We start from the raw sequence: 25293 nt of genomic DNA, 5'->3' as shown, positions 1-25293 counted from the left end.
TTCATGCTTTCTCCTTTCTTAAAAAATGGGGTTATTTGTTTCTTGCTTGCTGATTGAAGTTCCTTATAGATTCTGGATATTAGACCTTTGTTGGATGCATAGTTTGCAAATATTTCCTCCCATTATGTATACTGTCTGTGGGCTGTGTTAATAGTTTCATTTGCTGGGCAGAAGAAAGATCCTTAGTTTTCTTAGGTTCCACTTGTCAATTTTTTTTTTTTTTTTTTTTTTTTTTTTTGCAATTGCTTCTGAGGACTTAGCCATAAATTATTTGCCAAGGTCGATGTCCGGAATGGCATTTCCTAGGTTTTCTTTTAGGGTTTTTATTATTTGAGGTTTCATAATTCATGTTTAATTCATTTAAGGTTAATTTTTGTATATGGTAAAAGGTAAGCATTCAGTTTCATTCTTCTGCATATGACTAGTCATTTATCTCAGCACCTTTTGTTGAATGGGGGGTCATTTTCCCATTGTTTGTTTTTGTCAGCCTTGTTGAAGATCAGATAGTTTTAAGTGTGTGGCTTTATTTCTGTTTTCCAATCTGTTCCACCGGTCTAGTGTCTGGTTTTTTACCAATGCCATGCTGTTTTGGTTGCTAAAGCCTTATAGTATAGTTTGAGGTTGAGTAGTGTGATACCTCCAGCTTTGTTTTTTTCTGTTTAAGATTGCTCTGGCTCTTTGAGCTCTTTTTGGATTCCATGTGAATTTTACAATAGTTTTTTTTTTCTAATTCTGTAAAGAATAATGTTAGTAGTTTAATAGAAAGAATGTTGAACCTGTAAATTGCTTTGGGCAGTATGGACAGTTCAATGATATTAATTCTTCCAATTCATAAGTGTAGAATGTTTTTCCACTTATTTGTGTTAGCTCTGATTTCTTTCAGTAGTGCTTTGTACTTCTCCTTGTAGAGATCTTTCACCTCTTTGGTGAAATGTATTTCTAATTCTTTTATTCTATTTGTGTCTATTTTAAATGGCATTTTGATCTTGATTAGATTCTCAGTCTGGACATTATTGGTGTATAGAAATGTGATTGATTTTTGTACATTGATTTTGTGTCCTGAAACCTTACTAAAATCATTTATCAGTTCTAGCAGTCTTTTGGCAGAATCTGTAGGGTTTTCTAGGTGTAGAATCACATCATCAGTGAAGACAGATAGTTTTACTTCTTCTTTTCTTATTTAGGTGCCTTTTATTTCTTTCTCCTGCCTGATCATTTTGGCTAGGCTTCCATATTACTTATTTATAACAAAAGTAATTTCATAATTTTTGGACTTTACTGTTTCAAAGCATGCATTTTTAAAGATGTGAAATTAGGAGCAAAATGATTTTGATGAAATCTAATGGTACCAGATATAAATCATCTAAAGAAAAAAAATCCTCACTTCATTACAGAAGTTTAAACATTAAAAATGTAATGCGTGTGTGTGTGTTTGTGTGTAGATAAGGAAAGATCTATTACCTAAATAATATTGAATTCTCATAAATTATGTAATCATAACCCTTTGCAAATTTATTTCCCTATTAACAAGTTGCCAAAAATACAGAAATCATTTGAATTTATACTAATAAATTTAATATTAGATTTAATTTAAAAGTAAATAGTAACCTTTACTTTTCCATAATTAGAATGCTTTCAGATTATGTAACTTTATTTCTGTCCTAGATTCAATGAAGAAATACAAATAAATATAGTATATGACAGTGATGTTGAAATATTAAATCCTTCTGCTAAATCACTTGAATCATGCAATATTTAGAACATGATGAAATATTATGGCATATTTTGATTTTATTTACTGGTCTCTTTTTCATCCTTGTCATGCTAATTTGGCTAGATTGCATGTTTTATGACAATCCATATAGTGTGGTAAATTTAATCACATTTATTACTGAATTAAAAAGAAATAAATGTTGAAGTTAAATGGGCTAAGGAAAATATGCATACTCAAATTGGGACATATATTAAAAGGTTGTTAAATAAAATCCAGTATTAATTTTATTCTAAGTTTGAAGTTTCAGAGACATTTAATAAATATCTTTTCAGATTTATTACTTTATATTTATTGTTAGTACAGAGGTTTAGCGTCAAATAGACCTACCTTCAAATTATACAACACATTTACCTTTCTGAGACTAGGTTTTTCTCACTTATAAATTTAAGAAAATACTTCCATCATTAAGGAATTTAAGAGTAGTGCATGTTAATGTTTAATTTTATAGTGGTCGTGGTCAATGTGCTAAACAGAATTATTTGGCATTAAAGTGAAAGACAATTATTCATTTTCAGTCAGGGTGGATGATGGGGCACTTTTAGTCAGAGTGAAAGATGATAACTCCCCTTTCTCAGTAAAAAAAACAAAATCAAACAAAACGGTCATCAAGCCTGACCTTCAAGGACTTCAACAGAACTCTTTGCCAATGATTCAAAACTGCACTTGGATTATTTTTTTTTTTTTTTTTTTTTTTTTGAGACAAGTCTCACTCTGTCGCCCAGGCTGGAGTGCAGTGGCCAGATCTCAGCTCACTGCAAGCTCCGCCTCCCGGGTTCACGCCATTCTCCTGGCTCAGCCTCCCGAGTAGCTGGGACTACAGGCGCCCGCCACCTCGCCCGGCTAGTTTTTTGTATTTTTTGGTAGAGACGGGGTTTCACTGTGTTAGCCAGGATGGTCTCGATCTCCTGACCTCGTGATCCGCCCGTCTTGGCCTCCCAAAGTGCTGGGATTACAGGAGTGAGCCACCGCGCCCGGCCTGCACGTGGATTTTAAGCACGTAAAATTGTTATAAGTTCTGACCATGTACAAGGACATAAAACAGTCTCAAATCTAAAAATCTGGTATCATGCATCACTCTTTCCAGTATCTATGCAATATAATTGAAATTTAATTAAAATGTAACAAAATACAACATAAAATAGCCAAATGGGACTGACATTAGAAACTTCATACCATCAGGCACATAAAATGCTTAGTAAGATTGTAACAGTGGACAACATTATATAAGTGGAGGTGATGTGTGTTGTTTCTGAATTTTCCTGGCATTTAAGAGCTGATGCTCTGCGCTCCCTGCTGTTCTGGACTTTCTGTAAGAATTAGCAAAGTTCGTGATGGTAGTACCTCTTTTGGTATAACTAAAAACCCAAGGACTGAGTAAAGCCTCAGACAACTTGCATCAGTCATGTAAAAAAAAGCAAGGAAAGCAAATCAAAACGCCAAAACAAACAAACCAACAACAACAACAACAACAAAAAACTACTCAGTTAACCTACTGAGACTTCATAGTGAACGTATTCCAGAGTAGCCTCCTCTATTCTCTAACACAAATTCTCATGGGGTGGGGTAGGGCAGGGTGAAGAGTTGCAAGAGGGAAGAAAGAAGAAATAGACAGAAAATGAAGAAAGGTAGGAAGAAAGGGGAGAGGAAGAGGAGAATTGCTGTAATACTTCTGGAGATAATGCTCTTTAGTCAAAGGTAAGACACATTGTCAGCACTTTGCCCATTCCAGATAAAATATATAATCAAGTCTTGTTAATGTCCACTTGTTTCATTTCCAGCCACTAAATTTGCAGATGGAATGAATGCATGCAAATTTCTGCAAAATGCTTCTTTGTCTCTAATCTTTGGCAGAACCTAATCTTTGGCTCACATTATATTCAACAGAGGTAAATATTTGCTTATAATCTCTTGGGTTTCTTGACTTGCAAAAAAGCACAAAATTTCACTAATCTGCATGAATTTTCACTAGCTTTTATTTTTTATTTTATTTTATTTTTTCTCATTTTTCCAAGCCATAATTTGGGAACAGGAATTTAATGGCTAAAGATTCAGTAATATTAAACCTTTTCAGAACGTACTACCAAAGAACATTATAAAAATATGATGCTGATTGTTTTAGTGGCAGTTTGATAATATATACTGCCACTTTGAAATGAAACTAAAATGCCACATATATTACATTAATTGAATTCCCCCAACCGCATTCTGAGACTTTGAATTAGACAGGAAATGCTTTTAAATTGTTATCACATTATGAGAAGTACCTCTGAGTCAATCAATGTAAATTTACTTCTTTATATGTTTATTTTTCCCCCAGTGCATACTATTGAACCGTATTTATGCTAATTGCTGCATTTGGATAAGCTAATATTTACGTTTTTTTGTCACACTGTCACTGAACAGTGAATACGTATATTCTTCACAGATACATTGCTGTGATGTCAAAATGGGGTCATTACTTGAAGAAACACAATACGATGCGAATTTTAAATATGTTTTCTCAAAAGAGCCATGAAATAAAAATTCTTCAGATATTTTCATTGACTATTAAGCATATTAAAACATGCTTTTATTGGAGGAGCATTCATTTATAAGGGAAGTGATATTTATTTCACCTCAGCAATACTGCTAATAATCAAGTCGAGAGTAATTTGGATAGAACAAGCCTCTTCAAGAACATAAGGGATATATGATGTGGCCTCTTATGCTGCTGTCATATTTCCAGGTACAAAATGCTGCAAGTTCCCTGAAAATTAAAAAACAACATATTGGAAAAGGAGGTGGTGCTGAGATTGCACCATATTTCCACATAACCAGGACTTCTACGCAGCTCACAATAGTAGCTGGAAATATCTTGGCACAAAACAAACTCAGTGTTCTTTGTGAGTTTGATATGGAAAATAATTATGGATAGTTGTGCATACTGCTTCTAGACTGAATTCATTTATGTAAGATATTTCTTACGTCTTAATTATAAGCATTCATCTAGTGATTATTTCATGTTATTTTGTTCATGTTAGGTCCATGCAGACAGAAATTTATTACTGGTTTTTGTACCAGAAACTCTCTTCCCTTTGGACATGATACAGAGTAGTTTGAGTTTTTAGCAGTCACAGTCTTTCCCAGGACAGTATGCTGACTGAGAAGATAAGGGTCATTGTTTATTCATCGTTATTGGCTCTATGTTTCTGCTTTCCTCAAATTCATATGTTGAAACTCTAACTCTCAATGGGATGTCAGTAGGCAGTATTAGGAGGGGGAACCTTTGGATAATTAGATTTAGCTGAGGTCAAGAGAATGGAGAATGGAGACACAATGATGGGATTAATCTCCTTACTTAAAAAAAAAAAAAAAAAAAGACGAGCTTTCTCTCTCTGTCTCTCTGTCTCTCTCTCTCTCTCTTTTTCTAAAGGTCCTCACCAGAAACCAAACTGATGTGCACCTTGACTGTAAACTTCTCAGACTTAAGAGTTTTGAGAAATACGTTTCTTTCTTTAAGTCACATAGCTATGATGTTTTCGTTATAGCAGTTCTAACTAAGACATCCATTCATTCATTCATTCTTCCAGAAAATATTTAGTGAGTACATCCTATGTTTCAGGCACTGGGCTAGCTGATGTGTATAACAACCACAGTCTTCAATTTATAAGCAATAGAAATCAACATTGCAACATTTATTTTAAAAAAGGAAAAATGATCTGAAACATTATGAACACTTCACAGATTAAAATAACAGTGCCAGAAAGGATAGGAGCTAGAAAATTAAGTAGGAGACAATTTGGGGGGATGCAACATCCTAAAACGAATGTCAGTGGTGTGGTCCTCATGAGTGAGACTCTAGCCAACTTGCCTTAGTGCATGTGTGCCCTCCCCAGATGCTGAGGCTGTGGGAGCAGGGTGAACAGGACACCTGACCAGACTTGTTTAGAATATGAGGAGGAGTAGATCACTAGAGAAGTTTGTATGTTGAATACATACAGACAAGCAATAGAACATTCACCAAAGATTAAATGGGGAAAAAGACAGGCATAATCTCTGTTCTCATGAATCATATAGCTTACTAAAAGAAGTCAAAGAGTGCAAAAACTGCTTGTATTCCTACAGTTTCTCGCCAATTTTCCTTGCTCCCTTACATCTTCACACGTGCACTCTTTGCAGTAAACTTTTTCTGAGTAACTATTCTTGTTTCTCTTTACTTGACCCAAATGTAATTTTCTGTCTTTCCTTCATGTGGATAAGACCAATAGAATCCTTTCACTTGGTCCATGGCTGAAAATATTGTCATTCATTTTCAGACAAATATGATTTTTCCCAATATGACATGACATATTCAGTCAATGTGAAAGTGTCATGCAAACTAGGACGAGAGTGAAAACAAGAACTGATATTGTGCCATGATATTATAGAGTCCAAGATCATAAAAGGATCAGGGACTCAGTCATACTGTTATGTGGATCCTGCCTGCACGTGAGTGTGTTTGAAAAGCTATGCAATTATTTTAAAAGTAGTGGGACTCTTAGAATATTGCACATCTGGAGGAGATCCCTTATAATCACTCCTTCTTTTATATGACAAAGTTATTTGCACACTTATTTGTGAAATAAAGTAAATAATAATTGCCAGATAGAACACATAAATAAAACATATGTAAAATAAGTAAAATGTAGAAATGAGTATTACAGCACAAGAAGAGCCACACATTAATGCTCTTTAATTACATTAACATTTTCTAAACAAGGTATGCAAATATGCATAGATGTCTATTGCAGAAATAAATAATACTACTTTTCTTATATTCTAGTGTTAATTTTTGCAAATTTATCTTTTTTTTTTTTTTGAGGCAGCCTAGGCTGGCGTGCAGTGGCATGATCATGGCTCACTGTAACCTCAATCTCCAGAGCTCAAGTGATCCTCCCACCTCAACCTCCCGAGTAGCTGGGACAACAGTGATGAGCCACCATGCCTGGCTAATTTTTGTAGTATTATTATTATTATTTTTTAGGAAGATGGGGTTTCACCATGTTGCCCCAGGCTGTTGTTAAACTCCTGGGCTCAAACAATCCACCTGCTTCTGCCTCCCAAAGTGCTGGATTACAGGTATGAGCCACCACACCTGGCATTCCAAAATTATCCTTTTAAAATTTCTGTTTAATAGATAAGTTAAATTTGTTAAGCTACGTTAATTCATCAAGAACATTTTCCACTTTATAGTAAACCACAAAAATTGCAATACTATCCATGACTTTTTCTTACAGAGTTCATTCTTGTGATTTTCAAATATCTCTCCAGTTGGACATTTCTACTAAAATATCTTTGTAAATTTCATCATGGATTTCAATTTTATTTGGTAAGAATTTTCAAATTTTTTCTTCTTTTCGAAAAATCATAGAAAATGGTTTTGTGATAGTGAACATGGACATTATTTGATCAATGGCTTTTGAAAAACTCTTGTTCTTAGGAAAAATAATTAAGGCTTTCAAACACTGCCCCTTTGATTTTTTCTAGCAATTTAAAAATCACTATTTTTCATTATTTCTCTCGGCTTCTTTTTTAAAAACATTTTGATTATTTGTCTCTTTATAGATATGTATTATCTTACATTTTATTTTGGCATAATTAATGGCCTTCTAAATACTTTATTTCAGCTGAATTAAAAAAATATAAAACTCCTGGTTATCACTGTGTGTATATATGTATACGTGTGTGCACGTGAGATATGTGTGTATCTGTGTGTGTGTGTATATATATGCATGTATGTGTGTATATGCATATATATAAAATTTTAGACTGGTATCAGCTCTTTGCACATAATTTTATGTTGAGTTATTCTCATTTAAAACTTTATACCAGAATAAGACAGCTCAGAAAAGATCACAGTTTATGTTGACTTTATTTCTTAAAAGCAGGAATATGTAAAGGTTGAAGACATGAACTGCACATAAAAGGAGCTCCAAGAATTCTAAACCATTAAAACTTACCTTGAAAATAAGTATATGCAGTGAAATCCAGTGTGTATAGGGGTCAACTAAATGATCTGTCGTTTTCCAAAGTAATTTATTTGTAGCACACAATATTTATTTTAAAAGTTAAAAGTTGTTCTAATTGTGTATCTATGTATGTAGGTAGACAGACACCTGCCTCTGTATCTATATAAAAATTTAAACTCAACAGAAACTACAGCACTTATTCAGTATGAAACCAACAATACATTACCTTTTGGAAGAATTTTTATCAAATGGTCCACAAAAATAAGGTTTTAATTGAACTCATATGGGATAAATTTAGTCAAGAAAAAAAATGCTTAACCTAAATTAATGATATGTTTCCTTCTCACTGATAACAAGATCTCTTTATACAAATGCATTTCTCTTTCCTCTTTTGCTACTAGGAATCTCCAGGTAAATTATGAGATCATACTGGGTTATGTGTCTTTGCTATATTCCCACAATATGACTTCTTATTATAAATGGTATATTTCATAATTATTGAACATCTAGTATTTTGAGTTTCATAAGAAGAAATAAAATAACTGTGCATTTAATAAACAAACTCCATTATGTATGTGATGAATTTCACTTAAACTAAAACTTAACCATACATCAAAGGAAAACTGGATACGATATGAGTATATCAACTTAAAAGTTATTTTGAATAACTTGCTCTTCACTTATAAAAATATGGGGATATACAAAAATAATACAGAAGAGAACTTATAATAATTCTTACCAGGTAAAAATCAAAACACTCTCACTTTAGGAATTGTATATTCAAACAAACCCTGTATTCCAGCCTCAAAGAAAAGCAAAACATGAAACTACTTTATGTTATGAGTGTTCTTTCTTCCCCTTCCTTCACTTTATCAGCATCTGAATTAGACATTCAAAAATCCATCCACACTAATAAGTTTTTAGCTTGACATGCTGTGAAAAGTAATTGTATAAAAGATACCTTTTGGTTTCACATAAGGGATGGCAGGTGGTTGAAGTAGTACAATGTGGTTTATGTCGTGGGATATCTTAAAATGCCTGCCATTTGTTATAGGTTAAAAAATAATGCAATGTAGATATTTAAAATCAGCAGATTGTATCAATGAACATTTACAGAAAAGTAATAAAGACACTGAGCCATGATTATATTAGTCATTAACACTAAATCTCAGAATTTATGTGGAAAAAGTAAACTAAAAATGAACCATAAAATTAACAATAATCTCATGACTAGTTGAGATTTAAGTTTAAAATGTGATGCTCTTTACAACTAAATTCATCTTTCATAAAGATTTTGTTTCTTTTAATAAACAGAACACTAATTAATCTTATTACACCACAACACAAACAACCAGAATACTATAACAAACCAGCTAAGTAATCTTAATCATTTAAAAAATAAGAACCATGACTAGGCGCCGTGGATCATGCCTATAATCCCAGCACTTCGGGAAGCCGAGGTGGGCGGATCACGAGGTCAAGAGATCGAGACCCTCCTGACCAACATGGTGAAACCCCCTCTCTACTAAAAACACAAAAATTAGCTGGGCGTGGTGGCACGTACCTGTAGTCCCAACTACTCAGGAGGCTGAGTCAGGAGAAGCGCTTGAACCTGGGAGGAGGAGGTTGCAGTGAACCGAGGTCACGCCACTGCACTTCAGCCTGGCGACAGAGTGAGACTCTGTCTCAAGAAAATAAATAAATACAAATAAGAATCATTTTACTAACCAGTTGACACACTTACGAAGCAAAAATTATAATTAAAATATGACATTAATTAGTCTGGGAGATATGAGAAAAATGAAAAATTATTAACTAGCTTTGGTAATAAATTTATGGCCTTTAGAAAGTTGTAATACTTTTCTGGGCCTCACATTCTTAATCTGTAAAATAAAATTGAGTCATCCCTATAGTTCACACTAAAACAAAAGCTCCTAAAATTTAGAGATGCAGAGTGAGTGTGAAATAATTGTTTAAATTTGAATTTTATAGCACAGTGAAGGACAGAGCGAAAATATATATTCATAGCTACCTTGTGGTTTACATTTATAAACATTAGAAAAAATAGAAACATATTAAGCACTATCTAAAGAGAATAATTTCAAATGTTTTTAATTTAATTTAGTCAGCACTGAAAAAAGCATACACCTGAAATTGGTTATGTGCTAGAACAATGAGAAATGAAGTTATGTTCTCTCAAACAGGTCAGTTTTAGCAGTGGAGAAAAAAATCATATTAATTATTGTTTACCTTTATATGTGTTTGTTTTTAATTTGCATTAAATGAAATTAAATTTAACAAAAACAAACAGTACTTATAACTAAAGTTGTCTTAATCCATTTTGTGCCGCCGTAACAGAATTTAAATTTAAATTTATTATCTCAAATTTCTGGAGTTTGGCAAGTCCAGAGATCCAGGCAGCGGCCGGTTTGGTTGTCTGGTGAGGGCTGCTCTCTGCTATCGAGATGGTGCCTGGTTGCTGCATTTTCTGGAGGGAAGCAACACTGTGTCTTCACATGGAGAAAGATGAAAGGGCAAAGGAGCTGAATGCTGCATGAAGCCTTTCTTATAAGAGCTTTAATGCCATTCATGAGAGAGAAACCTCTTAAAGGCCATATCTCTGAAGAGTAGCACATTGACATCAGCTGAATTTTGAAGGGCACACATTAAAACCACAGCAGGAGTAGAGAACATGAGAAGACTAAAAGGAGAATAGAGGAATGACGTTGGGAAAAAAGTCTATTTTAGTATTTATGTTTTTTAATTGTTTATGTTTTTATTAATATATATTTTACATATTTATAAGGTACATGTGCTATTTGGTTACATGCATAGAATTTATAATGATCAAGCCAGATTACCTAAGTATGTATTATGTTGAGTAGTCATCATTTCTATGTGTTGGGAATAGTTCAAGTTCTCGCTTCTAGCTACTTTGAAATATACAATACGTTGTTGGAGACGATAGTCACCTGCTCTGCTATCAAACAGTAAAGCTTACACCTTTTATCTGACTGTATGTTTGTACTCATTTTCCTACCACTCTTTATTCTGCCTCCACCCACTCACCTCACCCCTGGCCTCCAGTATCTATAATTCTTCTCTCTGCCTTTATGATATCAACATTTTAGCTCCCACATATGAGTGAGAACATGTGATATTTGTTTTTCTCTACTTGGCTTATTTCACTTAACATAATGACCACCAGTATTGTCCAGGTTTCTTGTGTCTTGCAAATAAAATGTGTTATTCCTTTCCATTATGTATATAATGGCAACCCATTTTTAAAAACTAAATAAATTGGCACTTTTATGTTGTTATCATTTCCTTTTTATTTCTCATGACAATATACTCTGATAAAATGACATTTAAATTTCCTGAAGAAACACAGATAGCACAGGTCACAGTTGCATATAACTGGAACCATCAAAGGTACAAAAGATAAAATTTGGCAAACTTTAAAACATACACTCCGCCTAAAAGAAAAAAAAATGACATTAAAAAAATTATGTTTTTAAATATTGCTTAAACTCTGCTGTTTTCTTAAAATTGTACAACTAACTTTCCTCCCAAGATTTAGCCTTTCATTTTCACTACACATGAAGTAGCCCTACTATTGATCTGGTCTAACTGAAAATTTGTTTTGTTTGTTGAGATGGAGTCTCACTCTGTCACCCGGGTTGGAGTGCAGTGGTGCAGTCTCCTCTGACTGCAACCTCTGCCTCCTGGGTCCAAGTGATTCTCCTGCCTCAGCCTCCTGAGTAGTTGAGATAACTGGGGCACGCCACCACACCCATCTAATTTTTGTCTTTTGGTGGAAACGAGGTTTCGCTATGTTGGCCAGGCTGGTCTCGAACTCCTGACCTCAAGTAATCCTCCCACTTAGGCCTCCCAAAGCGCTGGGATTACAGGTGTGAGTCACCATACCCAGCCACGTCTGAAAACTTGGATGCTCATTTTCTCTTGAAAGTTACAGAGCCAGAAGAAATTAACCTCAGTGACAAAGCAAATATTACATAAACATTTTCTTCTTTAAATACATTTGTGTTTATTACAAGAAGGTGAGGGTCAATCAGTAAAATTAAATATCAACTGTTTACATAAATATTTTACATGTGATAGAACTCTGGCTCTTTGAATGCTGGGTTTAATTTGGTTGTTAATTCAATATTTATTTAAATCTTAGGCCTCATTTGATATGATACGTCTTGTCATTTTAATTGTATGAACTGAGGGACCCCTTGAGTGATAATGGCCTTCTTTATGCTTATAATTATGGACTTACTTTGATTACTTTTTTATAAGGCATTAAACAATATGTTAAAGTCACAAAGTGTGAGGTTTTTTTTTTTCTTTTTGCACTTGCAGATTTTGTATGGATGTGCAATTAAAGGGAGAAGGAAGAGTCATAGAAAGATATACTTGTAGAGCCAGATAGGGGAACAATATATTTCTTCTTTGAGAAAGGAGAATGAAAGAACAATACTCTCATTTCTTTTCTGTGTCTTTTATGTACTTGAGGGGACTATTTAAGAAATTATATGACATCCTAATTACACTGAATTTTGCAGTAATCAACAAATCCAAATCCAACATAGGGTAGGTTAATAGTTTATATTTATTCTTTTAATTTCAACTTTATTTTAGATCCACGGGATGCACGTGCAGGTTTGTTACATGTGTATACTGCATATGCTGCATATACATAATGCTGAGGCTTGGGGTACAGTTGATCCTGTCACCCTGGTAGTGAGCATAGTACCCAATAAGTAATACTTAACATCTCTTATTAAAAATCATTTTAAAATACAATGTTTGTTAACTGAACTAAAAAGTTAATAGAGAGGTTCAATAGCAGAATTGATAAATTATAATAAAAGACTAGCCAAGTCATTTGACATTCTCTCATCGAAAGGGAAAAAAGAAAAAATAATGTAACAGAGTAAAGAAAGCCTCAGGGACTTACAAGGCACTGTCAAGCAAATCAATATAGGTAATATTGATGTCAGAAAGAGAAGAGAGGCAAAAAGGAAAAGAACTTTTAATTAAAGAAATTGTGAGTGAAATCACCCCAAGTCTGAGAAGAGAAATGGACATTTAAATTTATGGAAGCCCAATAAACCCAAAGATAATGAACCTAACGAAGTTTACACTAAAAGACATTATAGTCAAATTGTCAAATCAAAGGCCAAGAGACTTTTGTAATTTGCAAGAGAAAAGCTACTTGCTATGTACAAGGGAGTCACCAAAAGATAATCAGCAGATTTCTCAGCAGTGATTCTGCAGGCTAGAAGAAAATTGGATATATATTCAAAGCGCAGAGAGAATAATCAAGCAAAACAAAGCAAATAAGTAAAAACTAATACCCAAGAATATAATACCTGCTAAAATTTTCCATCAAAAATGAAGAAAAGATAAAGGCATAGCCAGAAAACTAAAAGCTGAGAGATTTTACCACTACTAGATATACCTGACAAAAAGTGATAAATACAATTTTTCATGTTGAAATGAAAGACTACTAAACAGCAATAAAAAGTAAGTAAAAGTATAAAACTCACTGGTAAAAGTAAAACCACAGAATACAGCAATGCTGTAATGATGTGTGTAAATCATTTATAAGTCTAGTATAAACGTAAATGAAAACAGTATTAAAAATTATATATGCCAAATATGTTAAGTGATACACAATATAAAAGGATGTAAATTGTGACACCAATAACATTAGCTATGTGTGTGAGGGAAAGTAAAAGTGTAGAATTTTTGTATTTGACTGAAATTAAATTGTTATCAGCTTAAAATAAACTCTCATAACTCTAAGATGTTTTATGTAAACCTCATGATAATCATAAGGAAAATTCTATAGAAGACACACAAAAGAAAAAGTGAAAGTCATCGAAGCACACCACTACAAACAAGGAAACAAACAAACAAAAAGAAACCCAGCGAATCACAGAGGAAGGCAGTAAGAGAGAAAAAGAGGCACAGAAGAACTACAAGACACATAGAAAACAAGTAACAAATGTTAATCCTTTCTGATCATTATTTTAAACGTAAATACATTAGACAGCCCAGTCAAAAGACCAGAGTGGCTGAATGCTGAATGGATTTCAAAAAAAAGAAAAAGAAAGATTCAATTGTAAACTTTGTAAAGGAAACTCACTTCAGATTTAAGAGCACATGTAGACTGAAAGTGAATGGATGGAAAAATATATTCTGTGCAAATTGTGACCAAAAGAAAGCAGAGGGGACTATACTTAAATGAGACAAAATTGACTAGACTTTGAAAAACACTGTCAAAAGAGACAAAGTAGGTCATTATATAATGATAAAAGAGTCAATTGTTCAGGAAGATATAACAATTATACACACACAGGCATGCACCCAACATCAGAACATCTAAATATACAGCAAAAATTTATAGAACTTAAGGAAGAAATAGACAGCAATACAAAAATAATAGGAGTCATCAATTTCCACTGTCAATAATGGATAGAATATGCAGACATAACATCAATAAGGAAACAGTGAACCTGAACAAAATTATAGACCAAATGGACACAACAGACACATACAAAATGTACCACCAAACAACAGCAGAATACCCAATTTTCTCAAACCCATGTAGAAATTTATCCACAATAGATCACATATGTGGTCACAGAACACATCTTAACAAATTTGAGAACTTTAAATCATACCAAATATTTATTCTCAACACAATGAACTTTAATGACAAATTTTAAAAAACCTCACACGTCTGTAGAAATTAAACTAAATACTCTTGAACAACAAATGGATCAAAGAAGAAGTAAGGTTAATTTAAAATATTTCAGGGTAAACAAAATAAAAACAATATGACACAACTTAAAATGTAGTAAAAGTCATATTATTTTAAAAGTTTATAGAGATAGATACTGATTTTAGAAAAGAAAGGTCTCAAATAGGCTAACTTTACACCTCAAGCAACTAGGAAAAGGAAGAATAAATTAAGACCAAACTTAGCAGAAACCCAGGGAAATAATAAAGATAATGTTAGAAGTCAACAAAATAAAAAATAGATCAGAAATACAAAAAGAAGCTAAAAGTTGTTTTGAAAATATAAAATTAATCAATTTTACCACACTAAGAAAAAAGAGAAGAAAAATTGGATATGAAAAGGAGTATAGTAGAAGTAATGCAGCTGAAGTGAAAAGGATTTTCAGATGCTATGAATAAATTCCTGGAAACATGCGACCTACTATGACTGAATTTTAAAGAAATAGAAAATCTGAACAGGCCAATAACAAGTAAAGAGATCGAATCTGTAATCCAAAGTCCCCAAAAATAAAAGTCCAGGACCAGATGGCTTCACTGGTGAATCCTGCCAAATATTAATACCAATTCTTCTCAAAAATTTCAAAAAATTTGAAGTGGAGTGAACACTACCAAACTCATTTTATGACACCAGATTTTTCTAATACCAAATCAAGGTAAAGACACAACAAGAAAATAAAACTACAGAACAATGGCTTTAATGAATATAGATTCAATAGTCCTTTGCAAACTACCAGCAAACCAACTTCAACAGCATAGTAAAAGGATCGTGCAAGATGATCAAGTGGGATTTATATCTGAGATGCAAAGATGTTTCAACATACCTAATTCAATTAATATGATATATACCACATTAATAGAATAAAATATAAAAATCACATGATCATCTCAATAGATGCATAACAAATATTAGCAAAATTTAACATGCTTCATTATAAAAATTCTCAAAAAGTAAGTGTAGGGTTCCAAGAATACACAATGAAGAAAAGATGGTGTCTTCAATAAATGTTGTTGGAAAAACTGGGTACTGACATATAAAAGAATGGAATTAGAACTTTATCATGCACCATACACAAAAATCAATTGACAGTAGATTAAAGACTTAAAAATAATACCTAAAACTATAGAACTCCTAGAATAAAAAAATAAGGAAAAGCTTTATGACATTTGTCTCGGCAATGAATTTTTGTAATGATACCAGAAACACAAGCAACAAAAGCAAAAATAGACAAGTGGAACTATATGAAACTAAAAAGCTTCTACAGAGCAAAGGAAAAATCAACAGAATGAAAAGACAACCTAGGGAATGGGGGAAAATACTTAGAAATCATACATGTGATAAAGAGTTAATATCCAAATATATAAGAAACACTTACAATTCAACAGCATAGAAACAACCCAATTTAAAACGAGCAAATGATTTGAGTGGACATTTCTTCACTGAAGACACACAAAAGGCAATGGGTATATGAAAAGGGGCTCAATAATAATCAAGGAAATACAAGTGGAAACCACAATGAGGTACCATCTCACACCTGTTAGTATAGTGATTACCAAAAAGAAAATAATAATAATAACAAGTGTTGTTGAGGATGTGTAAAAATTGGAACAACTGTAAACTCTTGATGGAAATGTAAAATGGTGCAGCTGCTATGGAGAAGAGTAACAGTATGGAAGTTCCTTACAAAATAAAAATAGAGTTACCTTATGAACCAGCAGTTCCACTTACTGGTATGTATCAACAAATGGAATTCAGGATCTCAAAGAGGTATCTATACTCTTACGTTTATTGCAGCAGTATTTACAACAGCAGGATATAGAGAACATCTATGTCCATTGATGGAAGAATAAATGAAGAAAATGTAATATATAAATACAATGGAATGCTCTTCAGTCTTAGAAGAAAATTTCGTCATATGTGGCAACATGGGTGAACCTGGAGGACATTGTGCTAAGTGAAATAAGCAAGCCACAGGACAAATACTTCATGATTCCCTTTATATGAGGTATCGAAAATAATCAAACTCAGAGAAATGGAGAATAGAATAGAAGTTGCCCAGGGCTAGGGCAGGAGCAGTTACTGTTCAATAGGGATAAAATTTTAGTTATGCAAAGATGAATATGTTATCAAGATTTACTTGTGCACAGCATATAACATTGTGCCTCTAGTTAACAGTACTGTGTTATACACTTAAAAATTTATTAACAGGGTAGATATCAAGTTAATTTTTCTTAAATGATTATAATAATGATAATAATAAGTAAGCCAGAAAGAGAGATCTGTACTCGAAGGTATGTATATTGACCTGGTGCCTAGAGGTGTAAAAGACCAGGTAGTAAATATCTCAAAAGTTTCCAAAGAACAGAAACATGTGATCTGCTCAATGACTTCAAAGCACTGAATCTGGCTGTGTCTCGGTTTATTTGAACAGCTGTGCAAAACTGGGAGAAAATCTTGTGTTTGGGAGAGTCTGAGAAATAATATATCTCTAAAAGTACTTTGATTCAAGATCCAGGCATCAAACTAAGGAATATTTTTGTCATTTCAAATGTGCAAAGGGAAACATGATAGATATGAAAAGGAGTGAAAAAGAATAGCTCTATCAGGACAGGCCAAAATGCAAAGTCAACACATTAAGCTGAAAACTGAAAAGAAAAGGAACAATGAAATGGTGTGGGAAAGGAGATAGGGAATATAAAAAGGCCTTCAAAGAAACAAAAATTAAATAGATAATGATAGAAACTATCACATAATCAATACACTAATCAGGAATCATAAAGGATAAAATACATAATGGAGAAAATCCTTTCCAAAATAAATGTAAGAAAATCGTCAGGTGAGAGACTAAATTATGTCCGTTAGGTTAAAGAATAGAAAACCAATACAAAGGTAATTGTTTTTTCAGAAACAAAACCTGGACGGCGATAGAGGTTGGGATCAGAAACAACGAAAGGAAACTTTCCAAAACTTTTATGGTCTTAAAGTAGATATCTCTAAAGGCTTTACAATACTTCCATCAAAATTAATGAATAAAGATCCTGTGAATTATTCTGACCACATATCAGAAAGTACAAAAATAATACAGTACCTGAGAATCAAATTGGAAAAAGGGAGCACCATGACACTCTTTGCTTCACAAAATTATAAAAGGTAACGAGGAAATTCTTAGCAGTAACTTTTCTCCTAAAATATCATTTTTTTCAATATAAAAAAGTAAAAGTAACACTGATATTAACATAAACACACATTCTGCTCCATTCTACAGAATTTAAAGAAAAAAATAATTAGGCAAGAATTGTATTTGGAAACAAGTTATATTTCAAAAGCAAGAAGAAAATTATTCCCTAACATGTAACACTTTATGTTTGAAAGGCGTGCTCTTTAAAAAAAAAAGAGAGAGAGAGAGAGAGAAACAAAAAGCTTGAAGATATTCTCTAATTCACCCAAAATTAAAAGCCTTTAGGTATTAAAAATGAGGAATTATGATATGTTAGGTTTAACTGATTTATGTTGACAGCTTTCTTTTAGAAAATGACAGTTAATTTGTCTTTAAGAGGGAATGTAATGAAAAAACAATTGAATATAATCTTGGATTTTACAATTTAGATGACCAATAAGGAAGCCTAAGAAATTATTAGAAAAAAGGGAAAATAAACTTTTCTTTAAAAAAGAGGAGATTTAGCTGGACATAGTAGCATGTGCCTGTAGTCCCAGCTACTTGGGAGGTTGAAGCGGGAGGATTGCTTGAGCCCAGAAGTTTAGAGCAAGATCATGTCTCTAAAATGTAAAAAGAAAAACAATTAAGAGAGGGACTCCAAATCTCTGTTGTTCTGTTGATACATATATTCCCCTTAACCACTGACTCCCTAGCTCTCACTAGTACAATGTCTACTGATTTTGCATTGCCCCCATTAAATTCTACATTCCATAAGGACAAAGACCAAAGTGTTTATTGGCCACCCTTGTACCTAAAGCATCTACCACAACTTCTCTTTTTTTTTTTTTTTTAGATGGAGTCTCGCTCACGGTAACCTTTGTGTCTGGCGTTCAGGTGATTCTCCTGCCTTTGCCTCCTGAGTAGATGGGACTACAGGCGTGCACCACCATGCCCAGCTAATTTTTATATTTTTAGTAGAAATGGGGTTTCACCATGTTGGCCAGTATGGTCTCGATCTCCTGACCTCATGATCCACCCACTTCAGCCTGCCAAAGAATGCTGGAATTACAGGCATGAGCCACCACGCCCGGGTCACAATTCTTGACACTTAATCATGAGGGAGAGAGAGAAAAAAAAATACATAAAAGCATGCCCACAAACATATGCCTCAGAAAATTCCATTTCATTGGGGATCCAGTGAATAGCTTACTTTACTAATTTTTCATTGCTTTCTGAATTTGGAGAATCAATTTTTTTATATTAAATGTGGGGAGTGGCAAGTGGAATAGTTACCGGTGGCCGATTGTTTTGCTCTGTTTTTTTGAGACAGGCTCTTACCCTGTCACCCAGGTTAGAATACAGTGGTGCAATCATGAGGCTTTCTACAGCCTCTACCTCTTGAGCTCAAGCAATCCTCCCACCTCAGTCTCTAGGGTAGCTGGGATTACAGGCGTGCACCACCACACCTGACTGATTTTTGGATTTTTAGTAGAGATTGGGTTTTGCCATGTTACCCAGGCTGGTCTTCAACTCCTGGGCTGAAGTTTTCCTCCCAGCTCAGCCTCCCAAAGGGCTGGGATTATGGGCCTAAGCCACTGTGCCTGGCTGGTGGTGGGCTTTTTAAGTGGTATTTCTGCAATAACTAAAAAAGTGAGTTGAGGGTTGGAAGACTGGAAGATTATTCTCGGGCTCTAGGTGCAATGTCATCTCATCAGGACAACACTAGCCCTCACCACCTCTACCGTGGTAGGATAGCAGGCCACCAAGTAACAAGTGGAAGCATGAGTTAAATCACTTTGGGAAGACCACAACAGTCTATGGAGCCTGTAATACTGGCTATAGGAAACTTCCTTTTGTTTGTTTTACTGAGACAAATATTATGGCCTGAATATTAAATGTTAAAAATATATGGCTTTGTGTAAATGGTTTACAAAACTGATCTTTAACATGAAAAATTGACCCTGAATTAAAATGCTTCTCGTCCTGTTCTCTTGAAAACCTAATGAAGATACAATATTAGCTGTGTTTCCAGGCCAGGTTTCTAAAAATGATCCATGATGGAGAGCTCTTATCTTGACTTGGAGGACTGTGAATTAACTATAAATACTTAGAGGATGCATTCTTCCTAGAGTGAAGTCACTCTTGTGACTACGTGTGCTCTTTTTTAGGATCCATTCGGGTGGTGCACATACAACTATTATAACAAACTCATCTTCTATGTGAAACATGGAATTTCTAAGCCAGTAACTCTTGCTTCTATTAATGTGACTGATCTCCTTTTATCTGTGCTGTTACTTGGCAGGGGGCAAAGAGAATAGTCCCTGGAAAATGGCTTGAACTCCTGAGGACAATCATTGAAGAGGCTCCCGTCATACTGCCCTGCTGAGAGGGCACTCATTGCTGTCATGCTGTGTTTCTGTCCTCGTGCCCTAATGAATGAAGCTATTGCCAAAAGTGGCTTATTTGGGTCTTGTGAATTTGTTTGTCTAGTTGAGCCTACAGCCACCTGGAGTGAATCTTGCAGAGAATAATCAGCAGTTGGCTAGAGTTCTAGGCAAAATAGATTGGGATCTTTACGATGTTAAGATGGGAGCCAATCCATCTCAGTTTGATGGTAAAATTCTGCAGCATGTGATAAGAGATGTGTCTTCTCATTTTGAATGTTGAGTAAGGTCGTAAGTGAGGCAAGTTTGTGTGAGAAGAAAGACTGCCCATTGTTCTCACCAATCCTGAGACTGGCCCGACCCCTAATTCAGCTACGGTTTGGCAAGAAGATGTGACACTGCCATTGGATTGATGCAAATAAGCCAAATACCCTTTGTAGAGATTACAGTAGATACAGGTCAAACCATGCACTGATTCCTTGGCAATGGGCCAAAGCAGGCACTCAAATTCGCAGACCCCTTGTGAAAGGAGTTATAGCCAGCTTGCTTTAGGCAGACAGTAAGGGAAGGGTCCCTGGAGAACCCCTGACTCATGTTGTGTGCATATAAGGGAACTTGCACGGGGAGGCTTGCCTAAACATGCCCTCAGTGGATGAAGGGCCACATGTGCACTGAGGGAATGGGGTCAAGTCACCAGAAATTTGTGTTTTATACAATTAGGGAACTTACCCACATCAGCTTATATATAAAAACCCTTGTATTCAACTGTTAAGGGGACAACCAGCAACCTGCTTTTTAGGAGCCCTCTTTTTGCTGAGAACTGTTTTTTATTTTTTTTTTGTTTTGTTTTGCCTAATAAATTCTATTCCACTCACTATATGGTGTCCACTTGCCTAATTTTTCCTGGTCATGAGACAAGAACCTGGACTTTAGCTGAGCTAAAGGAGCAACATTCCTGCATCACTTGTTTGTGACTAAAACTGTAGTCAGTTAAGTGGGCTGGAACTGTCATGTTGGCATTGGCTATTGTACCACTTACACTTCATTCTGTATGAAGATGTACCTTTGGACCATATAGCACGCAAAAAGCTGGAGATGAGTGAGAGGAAGCAAGAAAAATGTTATGTGCTGAGGCATTATTCCAGGCAGGTTATCAGTAGACTAACATCCAAAGGGAATTGGATGACATTGGCAGGAACTTGCCACAACTCTGGTATTTTACACCTTTATGGAATGTCACAGTCCCTATGTGTGTGGTGTACTCTGACCACACCCTGAGGAGTCTGTGAAGAATAGCAGTAATAGTAACCTGAAAGTATTTCTGCAGCTACCAAATGGTACCTGCAGGTAAATCTTAAGCCATAGTATTGTACACTGATTTAACTACACACCCACTGCCAATGTTGGGACTGCAATTTGAGTTTGACATGCCAAATCAGAAGAATAACCCTGTTCTTTGTTGCCATAGGTTATAACTGTCCCTTCAGATTTGATGAAACCCTAGATGTACCTATGCTACCCTTGAAAGAACACTTATGCTAAAAGAAATAAAACATTTACTGATCTCTGCTTGTTGTCATTTAATGCTCTTTGATGTAAATTTGCCTTATGATCATCAGGACAATCATTTTGAGCCCTATAAAACTATTTGTTCTCTCCCAAAATAGTTCCACTAATTAGGGAATGAGGGGGATTCTAATACCCTTTAGATACTTGTGGTTCAGATCCTCATGGTCAAATGTCTATTGACTTGCTTTTTCTATGGCAAAAGTATTAGCACTTGGAGGTGGACTTTGAGTAAGGGCCAAAGTGTCTCCCTTTTTCATTGCACAGTTGATCTTGGCTCAAGATTCTGGTGCTATTCTCCTGGAAGCCCTGTAATCCTAAAATGTCACTGCCTTCCTGTGTGCCTGTTCCTTAATTTTAAAGTCATCCTGAGACTGGTGGAATGCATCTCATCCAAGGGAACTACGAATGAACTGTAAATACTTTCTGGGAAACCAGAGCTTTGTCAGAATCGTTCCTAACTTGAGATTCTTTGGATATGAAGTTTCTAAGCCAAGATGGCTACAACAAATATGACCTCATGCCCTCATATCTGAGATGAAACTTAAATACAGACACAAAGAATAGCTTTTGGGCCATTGTAAGAATTTCTTTGAGGACTTCTGTTGAATAAACATATTTAATGCTGTCCTGCTGGCATGCTCTATTGTTTTCTCTCCTTTTATCTGTCAGTACCAAATAGTGCTACTTAGTTCTTGTGAATTTAAGTATCTAGTTGAGCCAAAAATCCTCAAGACTAGACTCTACAATATTTAAGTATGCTAAGTATGATGCTGACATTGTTGTTTTATAAAAATAGTATTTTACAATTTTTATTATAGACATATGTTTATATATTTTTGTCATATAATGACATACATAGACAGAGATAGAGAGGTAGAGAGATACACTGATGTTAAGTGGAAGTCTAATGCCATGATGCTCAAGCTACGTTTTCAAATATTTAAAGGAACTGACAAAAAATATTTTTTAAAAAGAATAATTTAAGAAAATGGATTAATACCTGTATAAGTATCAAAACTGAGTAGTGGCTATGTAGATTTCTTTGTACAGTTACCTCTTTTAATGTAAATTTATTTTTTTCAAAATAAAATTTAACTTTTTAAGTAATTAATTTGATCTTGGTTATTTTAAGTGACAGTAGACAGGTTTTATTTTTAGCCTTAGAAAATGCATAGAAAAAGTTCACTTTAGAGTCTGAAGGAATAAAATAGGTCTTGGACTAAAACACTGGCCTAATCTTTTAACAATAGACATTACTTGTGAAAGAAGGACTCAGGCTTGCATTTACAGATTTTATGGGCCTGAAGTTACTTACATGACCAAGTAGTAAAAATGGGAGCACATAATTCCTAATGAAAAGTTCGAAGCCTGACAGACTGAAATATTAAAATGCTCACATGTACATACAACATTATTCTATTCAGGATCAAGTTGTGCAAATCAGGCTCATTAAACATATTTGGTAAAACTGTGTGTAAAATAACTTTGCCTCTATCAGATGCAAAAAAATTTCACAGTGTAAAATAATCATTAAAGAAAATTTGTTCCCATATATTTATGGATGTACCCTCCCATTTATTAGTTATTAATTAATAGGCATAGTTTCCAAGATGAGATATCTCACACCCCAGAGTCTGAGTTCAAGTTGTAAATTTTGTTCTTTAAAAATAGTTTACTTAAGTACATTTAAATGTTTAAACCTTTTAAAACTTTTTTGAAGAAAGACTTCAATAATTTGCTACAGAATCCTAATTAAGATAATCTAAACCAGCAATAGTTCATTCCAGCTTGATAGTTAAAATTCTGTATTTTATTATTCTTCTGTATTAATAATATCATGCCCCAATTTAATCTACACACAAAAAATCAGCAGATAAGCAAATGGGATTCCAAATTATTTTAATTTCCAAAGCAACATGCCTGTGGATTTCTACCCACATAGGGGATTAGACAAATGTAGAAATCTGATTTTAGGCATGTCTTATCATCTTAAACCATTAAAAAATTCATCAACATGCACTATAGTAAGTATGCATTATTTAAAATACTTTTTTAAGAGCACTTTGAGCCATGTCCTTCTTTATCCCTGGTAACTTTCCTTGCTCTGAAGTTAATATAGCTATTGTCACATTTTTTTTATTACTGTTAGCAAGGTATGTCTTTCACCATTTACTTTTTATCTATGTGTGTCTTTATATTTAAACTAGGTTTCTTGTAGAGAACATATAATTGGTTCTTATTTGTGATATGCTCTAACAATTTTTGTCTTTCAATTAGTGCATTGAGACCACTGACATTCTAAGTGATTATTGATACAATAGAATTAATAGCTATCAGACTGGGCATGGTGGCTTATATCAGTAATCCCAGCAATTTGGGAGGCAGAGGCAGGCAGATCACTTGAGGTCAGGAGTTCGAGACCAGCCTGGCCAACATGGTGAAACCACATCTCTACTAAAAATACAAAAATTAGCTGGTGTGGTGGCACATAACTGTAATCCCAGCTACTTGGGAGGCTGAGTCAGGAGAATCTCTTGAGGCTGGGAGGTAGGGGCTTAAGTGAGCCAAGATTTTGCCACTGCACTCCAGCCTGGGCAACGGACTGAGCCCTTGTCTCGGAAAAAAAAAAAAAAAAAGAATTAATAGCTAAAAAATAATTAATAGCTAGCTATCATATTTGTTATCATCTTCTATTAATTGGCCTTGTTCCTTGTTCCTATTTTCAGTTATAGTCCTTTTTTGTCTGTGTTATTACTTTTTCTAGTGGTTTCATTAGAGTCTGCAATATACTACAACTAATCCATGTCCAAACAATACTGTACTTTATGGTTAATGTGAGTACCTTATAATAACAAAATAATTCTGATATCTCCCTTTGATACCTTGTGTCATTGCTATTATTTCATTTATATACAAACAGATAGGCATCCATACACATACACACACACACACACACACAGAGCATACATAATAAAATATATTTTAGCTATTATTATTTTGACATCAGTTAAGGGTAAAAACAAAAAGTTGTTATTTTACCTGCATTTATTCTCCGGGGCTCTTCTTTTCCTTACTATGTATGCATTTCTAAGCTACATTATTTTCCTTCTTTCTAAGGATCTTCTTTTGACATTTCTTGTAGACAATATATTCCCTCAGCTTTTATTTGTTAAGAAAAGCTTATATTTCTGCATTACTTTTGAAGGATAATTTCACAGGTGCAGAATTCTAGGTTGGTAGTTTTATTCTCCACACACTAAATATTTCACTCAATTCTCTTCTTGCCTGAAAAATTTTCCAAGAAGTTGGAGGCAATTGTTACCTTCCTTCTCTATAGGTAGCATTTCTTCCACTGCTGGCTTCTTTTAGGATTTTTTCCTTATCTTTGATTTTCTGTAGTTTAAAAATAATATGCCTAGGTGTAGTTTCACTGGCATTTATCTTGCTTTGTGTCCTCTTAGCTTTCTGGGGTTTTGTTTTTTCAGGCTTTCTTTTTTTTTTTTTTTGGTCTGTTTATTTTTGTTTTTGTTTGTTTGTTTTGTTTTGTTTTGAGACAGGATCTTAGTCTGTTGCTCAGACTGAAGTGCAAGTGGCATAAGTATGGCTCA

The sequence above is a fragment of the Macaca mulatta genome, chromosome 20 (genome assembly GCF_049350105.2).
Source record: "Macaca mulatta isolate MMU2019108-1 chromosome 20, T2T-MMU8v2.0, whole genome shotgun sequence".
Lineage (NCBI taxonomy): Eukaryota > Metazoa > Chordata > Mammalia > Primates > Cercopithecidae > Macaca > Macaca mulatta.
This window is presented reverse-complemented; position numbering follows the sequence as displayed.